The 15,416-nt window shown below is 45.2% G+C and overlaps 1 protein-coding gene across 2 annotated transcripts in view; it reads right to left on the bottom strand.

The window, feature by feature from the left end:
• The window catches only part of B4GALNT3 (beta-1,4-N-acetyl-galactosaminyltransferase 3), a 97,868-nt gene that overhangs the window by 54,196 nt on the left and 28,256 nt on the right, over window positions 1-15,416 (bottom strand).

Below are 15,416 nucleotides of genomic sequence, written 5' to 3'. Positions count from 1 at the left end.
TACACACAAAGGCAAACTGAATATAACAGTGGTCTCTGTTACGAAGTCTATACTTCCTTCCAGCCCGTGCCGGTCAGCATGCATGATAATCTGATCAATGACCCATGCTGTCTGGCACAAAGAAGAGGAGAGACCAGTGTGGTAGGACACCTGTCCTGCTCACAGTCTCACTCGCTTTGCCCTTATCTCAGCAGGGCACTCAGACCCCTCTCCCTCCACCCGCCCGTGATTTTACAACTGTGACAGGACATGCCTTTACTCCCCTCCTTCTTCCTATAAAACTCACTGCCTCCACAGGTTTAGGATTTCAGATACTAGACGCCCGTGGCCCATCTGTACTCCTGGTTTCCTCAGCTCTTTTCCTCCCAACTCATCTGTTCTTCTCTCCCTGCCTTTCCCCAGCTTTCCTTCTTTCCTTGGGGTAGCACAGGAGACCACCCCCTAATTTCTGAGTTAGGGGTTCCAAAGGAGGGGGAGAGAGTTATGAGGCCAGTGCTGTGGGCAGAGAGTGTTAGTCACTCAGTCGTGGCCGACTCTTTGTGACGCCATGGACTGTAGCCCACTAGGCTCCTCTGTTCTTGGGATTCTGAGGCAGGAATGCTGGAGTGGGTTGCCATTCCCTTCTCCAGGGGATCTTCCTAACCCAGGGATCAAACCCGGGTCTCCTGCATTGCAGGCAGATTCTTTACAGGCTGAGCCACCAGGGAAGCCCCAGTGGGCAGTGAAGACATGGTTTGATCCTATTATATTTGGCTGTTGGGCAGTAGGTTCATCTTACGGCACCTTTTCTCAATAACCAACTCTTGCATGTTGGCAGGGGTGGGGCAGGTATTAAGACTTTGTTTTCTGAGGCCTGCTTGTTCAGTTTTAGGCTGAGTGGCACTTGATAATATAAGGCAGGCTTAGCTGTCACCTTGGCCAAGCTTTCCGGGGCACAAAGAAATGGGCCATAGATGTTCCTAGATCTGCGGTCCAGTGCACGGCTGGCAGAACCCCCATGCACAGTGTCAGAGAAAGGGACATGACCCGGTGGTGGGCTTTGGAGTCATATATCCCTGCGTGTGACCCCTGGTTCTGCCACTTAGCTGGTGTACATCCTAGATAAATTCTGACCCTCTGTGAGCTGTGGGCTTCTCAGCTAAACATCAGAGCTCACGAGCTCTGGCAGAAAGGGACTGGAAGACAACCTCACATGGAACAGTTGAGCCGGGTATGTTCCGAGTTGAGGACCACCACCCATAAGTGGTCCATGGAATCAGTTTAGTGGGACACAAACAGTATCTGTATAGAAAGAAAAACATCACCGTCACCCCCCACCTTGTAGTTGGAGGAAGTATTGTGCTGTCAGCTTGCTCCTGTTATATATAGAATGCAGAGGTGTGTGTTTATACTGGCAATGCAAAGTGCACTTTTTGGTGGATCATGGCAAAGAAGTTTGAGACCCTGGCACAGAAGGATCAGCTAAGATCTGGGGAAAACGTGGCAGGTGATGTCACACCCGGCTCCTACACGGAATATCCTGTCTGAATCTATAGATGATGGCCTGACACTCATGTGTCCATTCTTTTCAAACTCCCTGGCCCATCACCCCAAGGCTCCCCTGTGCTCCCTTCTCCTCCCCCACCCTTGGGCTCAGGTTCAGCATCTGTATAACCACTCTCCTGGCTGGGGCTTGCTTACCTCTCCCGAGTCCAACCAGGAGTTCCCTGAGGGCAGCTGGCAGCTTCTTATCCCTTTTTCTCAATAGCTGGCCGCACAGGCCCTGCACTGGAAGGGGAGTGGCTGACAGGATAGGCAACACTCGGTAAAAGCGGGAGCAGCCCAGGTCTGGGGAGGGAGGGCAACTGGGTCCCTTTAGAATCTAACTCAACAGCACTTACTGAAGGCTCACGCTTTGCCAGGAAATGTGTTGGCACCAACACTGGCATTGTATTTAACTTCAAAAGAACACGAATTATTATCCCAATTTTAAGGGTGAAGAAACTGAGGTTCACTCAACAAGGAAGCAGCAGAGATTTGAACACTAGATCTTATTATACACTCATTCCTTCATTCACTTATTTTTTCAAAGGATACTTAACAAATGCCCACAATACACTAGGCACTGTGCCCAGCATCGAAGACACAGAGAGAGACGACCAGTCCCCAACCTCAAAGGAGAGCTAAAGACACTTGAATACGAGAATCTGGTAAATGCTTAGAGAAGGGGGTGGATGGAGGGGGCTGGATTTGAGGCACATTTCATGATTCTACAGGAGAGGTGGGAGAAGTAGTGATTCTTACATTTTACTTAAACGCAAGTCAACAATGTTGGATTTTTCTCTTTCTTTTTCTTTCTTTTTTTCTTTAAACAGCATGCATTATTTGCATAATTTTAACAAGAAGGACACAGGTGGTAAGCGGCATTCCGATGCTCTGGAGGTGAGCAGAGTGAGGCCTGGAGAAAGGGAGACTGCTGAGGCTTGAGGCCCCCGGGGCCCTGCCCTAGAGTCTGTGCTTGTGTGCATGGTAGACGGTCAGGAAGGGAGGCAGGGCTGCTGGGGGACAGAAGCCGACTTTGGCCAATCTCTAGTCTGACAAGCTCCAAGCTCCTTAAAGACAGGAATTCACGGCTCCACACAGCAAGGAGGAGTGAGCAGCGAGCCCGAGGCTCATCTTACAGGTCAGAAATCTGAGACAGAGACAGGAAAAGATGCTTTGTGCCAGAGCTGGGAGGATTTGACCCCGATGGCAGCGATGTCGGGGCTCCCAGGAAAGGCAGGCTTGTAGGGGGGTGGGGGTGAGCCAAAGTCACAGCCCTGGGCGGGGAGGCAGAGCTGGGAGGTGTGGCCCCAGGTAGGTGGAGGACCGGTGTGTAGCTGAAAGAAAGAGGTGGGCCAGGTGTGGTCGTCCAACAGGGAGGCCCCGGGGCATGAGTCACATGTACTCCCCAGATCTCGTGGGAAATGCCAGGGAGCAGTGGGTGAACCCCACAGGCGGACTGCTGGTCTTTGTTGAGTCACCCCATCCATTTAGGAGTTGTTACTTGGGAACTTATTTAAACAAAAGGAAAGATGTTACCCATCCTGAAATCAGGTGAAGGGGTGGTCACACCCGCCATTCACATCAGCGCTGAGAACGCCCCATCCCAGACTCCCCCAGCTCCTTCCCAGGCCTGGCATGGCCTCTCTTCCTGAGACTCTTCTGTCCCTCTTGTCCTTTCTCCCACTGGCCCCTCCTCCCTCCTCTGCCGCCTCTGCAGCAGGGTCTCCACCCCCTGACTCCTGTGCCACCTTCCGTGTCCTGATCGTCAGGAACTAACAAGCCGTCCCCGCAGGCCATGACAATATCCTCCATCCGGGAGGCCGGCCATGGGCAGGCAAGGGGCCCGGCAACAGCTGCTTCTCAGAACTCCGAGGGGGCAGGGGCACCAGGGCGCAGGAAGCCCTGTCGACAGGTGGCTTGCATAGGCTGGCCAACTGGGTCCATGCCCCAAGGGAGGAAACGATGAAACTGCCCACAAACAAGTTCCTCTGCCTGGACCGGATCTCCCCTCCAGGAAGAACACCCAATCCTCACCCTGAGTGTCTGGTTTATCCTGAAGCCCGACACGCCTGGACTCCTCTCCCTGGGCCTTTGCTCTTAGCATTTAGGGGGCCCTAGATCCCTTCCGGGGCTGGGACAAAGGTGTGTGACAGGGGCGGCAGCAGAGTGCAAAAAGGCCCTACCCTAGCTGGCTGAGATACCACCCACACCCCACCCAGCGTGTGCCTGCACCCACACAGGGTTAGCATCCTTACTTAAGTGACTTGCTTGGACCTTAACTTTTTGACCACCCCAACCCCAGACCTAAACAAAGGTCAGAAGGACCACAGCCAGACAGGAGACTCCCATGATGCTAGCCAGCCCACCCTGCTGCTAGTTCAAGCTTTCAGAGGGGGAAGACCAGCCCCTAGAAACCTCCCCAGGCCCCTCAGAGTGTTGTCCTCAGATTTTATTAACACACTGTTAGAGTCTCTGGGCTCTGACCCAGAGCACCCCACCCCCCAAGATTTTGTACCTTCTCATCAAAGCTCTGCTGCTGGGTTCCTAGACTCACTGACTCATCATTTAACTGGTTTTCCCAATTTTACTGTCCAGGCCAGGGCGGTGCCCCCATGGCCATCCAGATGCTGGAGGAGCCTCTTTAAGGATGGACTTGGGAACATCCAGGAAGACAAAGTTATAAATGCGGCTTTATCAATATCCATTCCTCAGCTCTGGTGTCCTAGGTCTTCTAACTTAGCCCCACACATCTGCTTTCCCTCAGTTTGTTGCTCCAATCAGGAAACTTTCTTTTCTCGTAGGTTCCATTCCAGCCATACCTGCCCACCCATGATCCCACACATGCAGGAATCCTTCCTTCCTGAGTATGTGTGCACGCTCAGTTGTGTCCGACTCTCTGTAACTCCATGGACTGTAGCCTGCCAGGCTCTTCTGTCCATGGAATTCTCCAGGAAAAAATACTGGAGTGAGTAGCCATTTCCTCCTCCAGGGGATCTTCCCAACCCAGGGATCAAACCTGCGTCTCTTATGTCTCCTGTGTTGGCAGGCAGATGTTTTTACCAACTGTGCCACATGGGAAGCCCTCTGCTTCCTGAGAGCTCATTGAAAACTGATATGAGGGGGGACCAAAATAAACAAAACCCCCCAAATGAAAAACGGATCAAGAACAAACAGAAATCAGGAAATCAGCATCACATGGGTCCACAGATGTAACTATTAAACTTTATCCCAGGTCCGACAGCATCTCTCGAGTGTGTGGTCCAGGACACTGGTTTGAAGCATTCAGAGCCATTAGAGTGTGACCGTGGAGTGCCCTGTAGTCTGGAGTGTGTAGTTTTAGGGAGGCAAGTGGACTTGGGTGGAAAGCAGGGTGTGGGAGCTGAGGCTGGGGACCCAGGATCTCATTCAAAGCCACCTCTCAGGGACTTCCCGGGCAGTCCCGTGGTTATGACTTCGCCTTTCAGTGCAGAGGGTGTGGGTTCAATACCTGGTTGGGGAGCTAAGATCTCAGGTGCCTCGTGGCCAAAGAACCAAAACATAAGAAAGACGATATTGTAACAAATTGTAACATTATTGTAACAAATTCAATAAAGACTGTAAAAATGGTCCATATCAAAACATAACAAAACACCTTTCAGCGTTAAGAGGCGTCAAGGTATAAAGGCAGGCCTCATGATACCCATCAGAGGCAGCATCAAGCGGGAAGAGGGAAAACAATCTCTCTTCAGGTCAACTGTGGGGCACTGCTAAGGTATTAATAAGCCCAGGAGAAAGCACAGAGGACTTGGCAAGTGGCCAGGGCAAGGGAGGGGCATCAAACTAGAGGAGTAGAGGGAGGTCTGTTTAGTGTTTAGCCACTGCTCTGAAAATCTGGGGTGGGCATCCCAGTTGGGGGAGAGGGGAGGGCAGGGACTAAGAAATCCAGCAGTCAATGGTCAAGACTCCATGCTTCCAGTGCAGGGGGCACGCGTTTGATCCCTGGTAGTGGAACTAAGATTCCACATGCTGCACTGTGGAATCGTTTGCACGGCCAAAAAAAGAAAAGGAAAAAGAAAGCCAGAGGACACTGTACCCAGAAGGTGACTCAAGGATCACAATGGCAAGGAAGTGCTTAGGGCAGGAAACCCGGACTCCCTGGAGAATGGCCGTCCTACTGCACAAGAGAGGAGCAATGAGGAGATGACAGGCGGACCTCACCAAGAACAGGATGTCTACCTCCCAGCATGGGGACAGGTGGAGGTGAAAGGATGGTGACGGGAAAGCTAAGGGTGGCAAGAAGGAGCCCCCACCCGGTTCAGGGCTCAGAGAGAATGAACAAAGGCGGCTCCTCCCGAAGAAAATGCAGTCACCACATGACCCAGCAATTCCACTTCTGGAGTGTACACCCAAGAGACCTGAAAACTGGTGTCAAAACAAATATTTATGTACCACTGTTCAGCACTATTCACAACAGACAAAGGTGGAAGCCACTCAAATGTCCCGTCAGGGGATGGTCCCGCACAATGGAGTATGAGTCAGCCACAGAAAGGAACCAGGTACTAATTACATGTCGCAGTATGGATGAACCTTGAAACCATGATGCTAAGCGAAAGACGTATGAATCCGTTTATACAAAATATACAGAATAGGTAAATCCACAGACAGGAAGCAGATTAGAAGGTGGGAGGGTTGGGGGAAAGAGGAGAGTGTCTGCCTGAGGCATACAGAGTCTCCTTGCAGGGTGATGAAAATGTTTCAGAACCAGGCACAGGTGATGGTTACACAATATGGATGGTGTACTGAATGCCATTGAACTGTACATTTTAAAAGGTCAGTGTTATATGAATTTTACTTCAGTTAAAGAAAGAAAAATGAATGAATGAATAGAGGCAGTAAGGGAGCCCAGGGAACAAGGCTGAGAGAAGACAGAAGAGAAAACAGGAACTAGAGGTGGGCCAGAGACTGAGTTAACACGACTTGCTCTCTGAGTCCACAGCACTCAGCCTTCTCTCGGCGCCAGTCCTTGACAGGGTACCTGGCAAGGCACATCTGTGGGCATAGCTGGGGCTCTTCTTGGTTCTCAAGGACCTAACAAATGCCAACCTTTTCTCCAGGCCTCAAGAAAAGGTATTGGAATACAAGTGAGGGAAAAGGACACAAAAAAGCTTTTATCAATACTTTATAGATACATATGTAAACACTCACTGGAAAAGACCCTGATGCTGGGAAAGATTGAAGGCAGGAGGAGAAGGGGACAACGGAGGATGAGATGGTTGGATGGCATCACCAACTCGATGGACGTGAGTTTGGGCAAGCTCTGGGAGTTGGTGATGGACAGGGGAGCTTGGTGTGCTGCAGTCCATGGGGTCACAAAGAGTCAGACACGACTGAGAGACTGAACTGAACTGAACTGAACTGATGCAAACACAAAATATACACTACCAGCAAAGTATGTACGAATGTATACATATTTTTATGATATAAACCATTCATGGGGACTTCCCTGGTGGTCCAGTGGTTAAGATTCTATCCTGCAATGCAGGGGATGCTGGTTCGATCCCTGATGAGGGAATAAGATCCCACAAGCTGCGGAGCAACTAACCCTGCATGCCACAGCTCGAGAGTCTGTGAGCTGCCACAAAGATCCTGAGTGCACCAACTAAGACCTGATGCAATCTAATCAACTAATTAATTAAAATAAATTATTCAAGAGCATTGATATTCTTGTCATTCTTAGTAACCATGAGTCCCCTGCTTCCATCATTTCCTTGGGGCACAACTTTAAGAAAAAATTGCTACCCGAAGGCAAGACTTAACCCTGAATGCTCCAACACAGTCAGGACCACCATTAGCCTGAGATCAAAGGGTGGGTCTCAGCCTCTGCTGCTACTCATGGGATCTCGGAGGCAAGGAAAGCCACATTCCTCGGGAAACTGTCCCAAGTTAAACTAATTTTACCTGAATGTGGGCCTCCCTGCCTTAAGCCACCATCCTTCCAATCCTTCAGGGCTGCTGCGGAATGAGGAGGAGGGAGAAGAGACTTCGGAGGACTCACCTTCTGACCCCTAAATTCAGGATCAGGGGTGGGTAAGCACCTAGCCAGCATATTAAAAAGCAGAGACATCACTTTGCCAACAGAAGTCCATATAGTCAAAGCTATGATTTTTCTAATAGGCATATATGGATGTGAGAGTTGGACCATAAAGATGGCTGAAAGCCAAATAATTGATGCTTTTAAACTATGGTGCTGGAGAAGACCCTTAAGAGTCCTTTGGACTGCAAAGAGATCAAATCAGTCAATCCTAAAGGAAATCAAACCTGAATATTCGTTGGAAGGACTGATGCTGAAGCTGAAGCTCCAATACTTTGGCCACCTGATGCAAAGAGCTGACTTATTAGAAAACACCCTGATGCTGGGAAAGACTGAAGGCAAAAGGAGAAGTGGGTGGCAGAGGATGAGATGCTTGGATGGCATCACCAACACAACGGACATGAGTTTGAGCAAACTCTGGGAGATAGTGAAGGACAGGGAAGCCTGGCATGCTGCAGTCCATGGGGTCACAGAGTCAGACATGGCTGTGACTGAACAACAGCACCAACGACACGCAGAGTTCAGTTTAATGTAAAGTCCTGGCTGTTTGAGATGCCAGAGCCTGCCTGCAATGTGGACTCTCTGCGGGTGCATTTTGGAGAATGGGCATTAAGACCCTTTTCTAAAGTTGACCTATACCCATGAAGATAAGAATTGCATTAAGAAGACTTTAGGCTAAGTGACTGATGAGAAGCACTGTCAACCTTTCCAGCAAGAACTCCATGGCCACTGGCCATCAGTCCTTGGAGATGTAGAAAACCCATCACCTACCTCGATGGCTGCTGTTACTTTTATTAATTTTTTAAAACCACCTCTAAATCTTGATGATTTATGTTTAAATGAGATAGAAAACGTACCTGAAGTGATGTTAAAGTTCATAGATAAAGGCAGGAACTACTGAGGAAATTGGTTGAGATACGACAGTTTTTAAACTCTTGATAAATACAGTGGTGAATTTTGAAAGTGTTCCCTCTAGGATCAAGACAACATTCATTGTATTTCAACACTGAAGGTCTTAGTCACCACAGCAAGGCAAGAAAAATAAATAAAAGGCATAATGACAGGAAAGGAATGAATAAAACTGCATTTATTCTTAACTGAAAGATTATATACTTAGAAAACCTAAAGTAATTGACAAACTATTAGAATTGATGAATTAATGTAGCAGAATCGCAAGATACAGGGTCAATATACAAAAGTCAATTGTATTTTCTATATACTACCAATAAACAATTGAAAATGAAATTTCAAATACAAAGTTTATGAGAGTATCATAAAGCATTAAATACATTGGAATACATTTAGTGAAAGATGGGCATGAGCTTGACATTGAAAACCACAAACCACGGTTGAGAGAAATTAAAGAAAACCGACAGGGAAATCCCTGGCAGCCAAATGGTTAGGACTTGGCCCTTTCACCGCCAGAACCCAAGTTCAATCCCTGGTCAGGGAACTAAGACTGCAAGTCACGAGGTGCAGCCAAAACAAGAAAAAAAAGAAAGAAAAAAGGGAAAGGAAGAAAAGTGTCATGAGGAAAAGTATCATTAAGGAAAGAGAAAGCCTACGTAAGTAGAGAAATACTCCATTTTTGTGAGTTGGAAGGCTCAATATTACTAAGATGTCCATTCTCTCCCAATTTTATTCCATTCACCATCCCAGCAGACATTTTCCAGAACTTAATGAGCTGATTCTAAAAATTTTTGGAAAGCTAAAGGACCACAGATAGCTAGGACTATCATAAAGGAAAAGAAAAAAGTTGGAAGACTTATACTATAAGATTTCAAAACTTACAATAAAGAGGCAGCAATTAAGACAGCGTTATATGGGTATCAAATTTGGATAGTCCGTGGACTTCCCTGGTCATCCAGTGGTCAAGACTTGGGCTTCCACTGAAGGGGGTGTGGGCTCAATCTCTGGTCAGGAACTAAGATCCCACAGGCCACATGACACGAAAGGCCAGAAAAAAAATTTTTTTGGATAGTCCAATAGGAAGTCTAGAATAAATATACACACACACACAATTGGTTTTCAATAAGGATTCTAATGCAATTCAATGGGGAAAGGAAAATATGAAAATATTTTAAAACAGAGTTAGAACATATAGATATTTGTATGGAAAAAATTAACCTTAATAAGGCTGAAAGTGAGCAGGAAATGTGTAAAACATGACTGACAAAGGACTCATACCCAGAATATAAAAAGAACTCCTACAAGTCAATGAGAAGACAATTCAATTTAAAAATGACCTAAGATTTAAATACTTCATGAAAGATACAGGAATAACCAACAGGTAATGGCAAAGTCCTCAGCCTTGCTGGTCATCTTAGAAATGCAAAGTAAAACCACAATGAGATACCACTTCATACCCACTTGAATTACTAAAATTAAAAGACTGATATTGCCAAACGTTGCAAGGATGTGGACCAACTGTATTGTTTATAACTTGGTGGTGAGAGTATAAAATGATACAGATACTATAGAGTTTAGCAATTTCTTACAAAAACTAAACATATGCCTACCCTATGATCCAGCAATTCTATTCCTATATACCCAAGAGAAATAAAATTATGTGTCTACACAAAGTCTTATACAAGGAAGTTTATAGTAGTTTTATTTATAATAGCCCCAAATGGAAAGAACTAAAACTCCCATCAAGAGAAGAGTTGATAAACAAATTGTGGTTTAGCCAAAATTAGAAATGCTACTCATCAACTGAAAAAAAAAAAAAAAAAAACTGATGCAAGCAACAACATGGACAAATCTCAAAACCATTTCTAGTGAGAGTACCAGACACGAGAGTCCCTTACCGTATGACTCCATTCATATCCCAAAAAACCCATCATAAGTTGAAAACATCATAAATCAGAAATGCATTTAATAAAAAAAAAAAAGAAATGCATTTAATATACCTAACTTAACAAATATCACAGCTTAGCCAAGTACAGAACACTTATATCAGCCAACAGTTGGGCAAAACCATCTGACACAAAGCCTATTTCATAACAAGTGCTGAATATCTCATGTAATTTATTGGTTACTGTACTGAAAGTGAAAAACACATGGCTGTCTGGGTCCAGAATCGTTTGAGTGTATCAGTGGTTCACCCTGTGATAGCGGGACTGCTGCTGCCAGCATCCCAAGAGTGTAGTGGACCACATATCGCTACCGCTGGAAAAGATCAAAATTCAAAATGCAGAGTACAATCTACTGAATGCCTATTGCGTTTGCACCCATCACGAAGTCAAAAAATTGTCAAACCATCGTAAGCTGGGCAATGTCCAAATGAAGTTCAAGAACAGACAAAATGGATCTACTGGAGAAATTAGAACAGTGGTAGCCTGGACTGAGTGACTTCACTTTCACTTCCATGCATTGGAGAAGGCAATGGCAACCCACTCCAATGTTCTTGCCTGGAGAATCCCAGGGACGGGCGAGCCTGGTGGGCTGCCGTCTATGGGGTTGCACAGAGTCAGACACGACTGAAGAAACTTAGCAGCAGCAGCAGCCTGGGAAGAATTGATTGAAAAGAGGTTTTATTCACTGCTCTAAAACTCCTCTGGGGACTTCCCTGGTGGTCTAGTGGTTAAGAATTCCCCACCAATACAGGGAACACAGGTTCGATCCCTGGTCCACGAAGATTCCACATGCCAGAGAGCAACTGAGACTGTCCTACAACTACTGAGCTTGTGTGCCTAGAGTCCATGCTTCACAAAAAGAGAAACCAGAGCACCCCAGCTAGAGAGTAGCTCCCACTCTCTGCAACTAGAGAAAAGCCTGTGCAGGAGCAAAGACCCAGCACAGCCAAAAATAAATAAGTAAACTTTTTTTTAAAACAGGCAACCAAAGGATAGGTTAAAAAAAAGAAAAAAGGCTCCTCTCACTCTACTTACTCATACCTCCCTTTGACTAATTCCAGACAATCAGTGATATTTTCAGTCTCCACAATTTCACCTTTTCCAGAATATCAAATATTTGGAATCATTCAGCACATGGCCTTTTCAGACTGGCTGCTTTCACTTAATAATTCACATTTAAGGTTCCTCCATGTCATTCCATAGTTTGACAGCTCATTTCTTCCTAGTTCACTGCCTGGATGTACCAGTTTAAACCATTCACCTACTGAAGGACATCTTGCTTGCTTCCACGTTTTGGTAATTATGACTAAAGCTGCTATAAACATCTGTGACGAGGTTTTGGTGTGGACACAGTCCTTTGGGTAAAAATCAAGGAGTATGATTGTTGGAGCAGATGGTAAAAATATATTTTGTTTTATAAGAAACAAACAAACAGTCTTCCAAAGTGCTGTACCATGGTGCCTTCCCCCCAGCGATGACTGAGAGTTTCTGCTCCACAGAATCACCAGCATTTGTCTTCTCAGTGTTCTTTGGCTACTCTTACAGGTGTGTAGTGATACTTCACTGTCATTTTAAAATCCAATTCCCGAATAAAAGATGTTGAACATATTTTTCATTTGCTTACTTGTCATCTGGATATCTTCTTTGATGAGTAACTGTCTGGGTCTTTTGCCCATTTTTTAAAAAATTGAGCTATTCTTCTTCTTATTGTTGATTTTAAGAGGTTTTTTTTTTTTTTTGTATATTTTGGATAACTGTACACTATCAGATATGTCTTTTGCAAAGGTTTCTCCTAGTCTGCGGCTTGTGTTCCCATTCTATTGACATTGATTTTTGCAGAATAGACGATTTTGATTGCAATGAACTCTGAAAAGTGAAAGTGAAAGTCACTCAGTCGTGTCCAACTCTCTGTGACCCTATGGACTATACAGTCCACAGAATTCTCCAGGCCAGAATACTGGAGTGGGTAGCCATTCCCTTCTCCAGGGGATCTTCCCAACCCAGGGATGGAACCCAGCTCTCCCACATTGCGGGTGGATTCTTTACCAGCTGAGCCACCAGGGAAGCCCTAGAATACTGGAGTGGGCGGCCATTTCCATTCTCCAGCGGATCTTCCCAACCCAGGAATCGAACCAGGGACTCCTGCATTGCAGGCAGATGCTTTACCAGCTGAGGAAGTCTAGTTTATTATTTCTTCCAGGGATTGTGCCTTTGGGGTCACACTGAAAATCACTGTTATATCCAAGGTGAGATTCATCGAGTTTCTTGTTATTAAGTACAATATCAGCTGCATGTATTTTGTCGATGTTCTTTATCAGGCTCACAAAGTTCATCTCTACTGCTGAGACTTTTTATCATGAATAGATGTTGGATTTTGTCAAATGCTTTTTCTGTGTGTATTCATACGATCATGTGATTTTTCTTCTTTAGCCTGTTGATGTGGTGGATAACATTGATTTTTAAAAATTTTATTTGGCTATGTTGATTCTTAATTGCAGCACACAGGATCTTTGCTGGGTCATGTGGGATCTTTCGTTGTGGCTCACGGCCTCAGCTGTTGCGGCTATTTGCAGCTTGCGGGTTCAGCAGCCCCATAGTATGTGGGATCTTAGTTCCCCGATCAGGGATTGAACTTGTGTCTCCTGCATTGCAAGTTGGATTCTTAACCCCTGGACCACCAGGGGAATCTCCCATTAATGGGGTTTTGAATACGCAACCAGCTTTGCATATCTAGGATAAATTCCACTTGACTGAAGTGAAGTTGCTCAGTTGTGTCCGACTCTTTGCGACCCCATGGACTGTAACCTACGGGGCTCCTCCATCCATGGGATTTTCCAGGCACGAATACTGGAGTGGGTTGCCATTTCCTTCTCCAGAGGATGTTCCTGACCCAGGGATCAAACCCAGGTCTCCCACAGGGTAGGCAGACACTTTATTGTCTGAGCTACACTTGAATAGGTGTATAATTATTTTCATACATTGTAGATTTGTTTGCTAATATTTTGTTAAAGATTTTTGCACTTGATCATGAGAGATAATGGTCTGCAGTTTCCTTTTCTTATAATCCGCCCCTCTGCCCTGTTTTAGTAGTAGGGAAATGCTGGCCTCATAGAATGAATTTTAAGTAAAGTTGACCCTTGAACAATACTAGCTTGAGCTGTGTGGGTCCACTTATACATGGATATTTTTCAGTAGTAAATACTACAGTACCACATGATCTCTGATTGGTTGCATCCATGGATACACAGGAACCACAGACACAAGGGCCAACTGTAAATTATACACCAAATAACCCCTGCATTGTTCAAGGGTCAATTGTGTTCCCTCCACTTCTATCTTCTGAAAGAGACTGTTGACAGAACTGGTATACTTTCTTCATTTAATGTCTAGTTAGAATTCACCAGTAAGCCCATCTGAGTATTGTGCTTTCTGTTTTGGAAGGTTATTAATTATTGACTGAATTCCTTTACTAGATATATACCTATTCAGATTGTCTGTTTCTTCCTAGTTTTAGCAGACTGGATCTCTCAAGGGATTGGTCTAGTTCCCCCATGTTATCAAATTTGTAAGCAGAGAGTTGTTCAAAATATTCCTTTATTATCCTCTTAATGTCCCATGGAATCTATAGTAATGCCCCCTCTTTCACTTCTGATACTAGTAATTTGTGCCTTCTCTCTGTTTTTCTTAGTGATTTTGCTAGAGGCTTGTCAACTTTATTGATCTTTCAAAAAAACCCACCAGCTTTTGTTTCTGTTGATTTTCTCTACTGATTTCCTATTTTCAATTTTACTTAAAATTCTGATGTAATTTTAAAAATTTCTTTTCTTGCTTACTTTGGATTTAGTTTGCTCTTCTTTTCTAGTAGCATCTGGTCCCATCACTTCATGGGAAATAGATGGGGAAATAGTGGAAATATTGTCAGACTTTATTTTTGGGGGCTCCAAAATCACTGCAGATGGTGATTGCAGCCATGAAATTAAAAGATGCTTACTCCTTGGAAGGAAATTTATGACCAACCTAGATAGCATATTGAAAAGCAAAGACATTACTTTGCCAACAAAGGTCCGTCTAGTCAAGGCTATGGTTTTTCCAGTGGTCATGTATGGATGTGAGAGTTGGATGGTGAAGAAAGCTGAGGGCCGAAGAATTGATGCTTTTGAACTGTGGTGTTGGAGAAGACTCTTGAGAGTCCCTTGGACTGCAAGGAGATCCAATCAGTCCATCCTAAAGGAGATTGGTCTTCTTTGGAGAGTGTTCATTGGAGAGACTGATGCTGAAGCTGAATCTCCAATACTTTGGCCACCTGATGGGAAGAGCTGACTCATTGGAAAAACCCTGATGCAGGGAGGGATTGGAGGCAGGAGGAGAAGGGGATGACAGAGGATGAGATGGCTGGATGGCATCACCGACTCAATGGACATGAGTTTGGGTGGACTCCGGTAGTTGGTGATGGACAGGGAGGCCTGGCGTGCTGCGATTCATGGGGTCGCAAAGAGTCGGACACAACTGAGCAACTGAACTGACTGACTGACTAAAGGTGGAAGCTTAGATTATTGATTTTAGATCTTTTTTCTTTTCTAATATGTATATGTGTGTGTGCTCAGTTGTGTCTGACTTTTTAAGACCCCATGGACTGCAGCCCTCCAGGCTCCTCTTTCCCTTGGATTTCCTAGGCAAGAATACTGGAGTGGGTTGCCAGTTCCTTCTCCAGGGGATCTTCCCAATCCAGGATCAAAGCCAAGTCTTATGCACTGGCAGGCAGATTCTTTACCACTGAGCCAACTGGGAAGCCCTTTTTAATATATACATTTCCACAATGCTATAAAATCTCTAAGCACTGCTTTCAATGTATCCCACAAATTATAATAAGCTCTATTTTCACTTTCATTAGTGCAAAATACTTTTGAAATTTCTTCTTTGACTCTTTAGAATTATGTTGTTTAAAGTATTAAATATTTTAAAGTATT

The sequence above is a fragment of the Bos taurus genome, chromosome 5, assembly GCF_002263795.3.
Source record: "Bos taurus isolate L1 Dominette 01449 registration number 42190680 breed Hereford chromosome 5, ARS-UCD2.0, whole genome shotgun sequence".
NCBI lineage: Eukaryota > Metazoa > Chordata > Mammalia > Artiodactyla > Bovidae > Bos > Bos taurus.
This window is presented reverse-complemented; position numbering and strand designations above follow the sequence as displayed.